We start from the raw sequence: 805 nt of genomic DNA on the forward strand, positions 1-805 counted from the left end.
GGGTGGGCCTTCTGGAAGCGACCCTCTCCTTGACACTTAGAAAAAATCCAGCTTTTTGTTGCTGACTTCCATTAACTAGAGGGACTTTTTTCATTTTTCTTAACCGGGTGGTGATCCAAGGCGGGTGGGCCTTCTGGAAGCGACACCCTCCTTGACACTTAGAAAAAATCCAGCTTTTTGTTGCTGACTTCCATCAAATAGAGGGACTTTTTCCATGTTTCTTAGCCGGGTGTCGATCCAAGGCAGGTGGGCCTTCTGGAAGCGACACCCTCCTTGACACTTAGAAAAAATCCAGCTTTTTGTAGCTGACTTCCATCAAATAGAGGGACTTTTTCCATGTTTCTTAACCGGGTGTCGATCCAAGGCAGGTGGGCCTTCTGGAAGCGACCCTCTCCTTGACACTTAGAAAAAATCCAGCTTTTTGTTGCTGACTTCCATCAAATAGAGGGACTTTTTCCATGTTTCTTAACCGGGTGTCGATCCAAGGCAGGTGGGCCTTCTGGAAGCGACACCCTCCTTGACACTTAGAAAAAATCCAGCTTTTTGTTGCTGACTTCCATCAAATAGAGGGACTTTTTTCATTTTTCTTAACCGGGTGGTGATCCAAGGCGGGTGGGCCTTCTGGAAGCGACACCCTCCTTGACACTTAGAAAAAATCCAGCTTTTTGTTGCTGACTTCCATCAAATAGAGGGACCTATTTGGAATTCCCCACCCGGGTGGAGATCCACGGCAAGCCGGCTTTCCTAAAGGGACAGGCACATGGACACTATTCGCAGCTTCTTTTTTTTTGGCACTGACTTCCAG

The sequence above is a fragment of the Nerophis ophidion genome, unplaced genomic scaffold (assembly GCF_033978795.1).
Source record: "Nerophis ophidion isolate RoL-2023_Sa unplaced genomic scaffold, RoL_Noph_v1.0 HiC_scaffold_308, whole genome shotgun sequence".
Classification (NCBI taxonomy): Eukaryota; Metazoa; Chordata; class Actinopteri; order Syngnathiformes; family Syngnathidae; genus Nerophis; species Nerophis ophidion.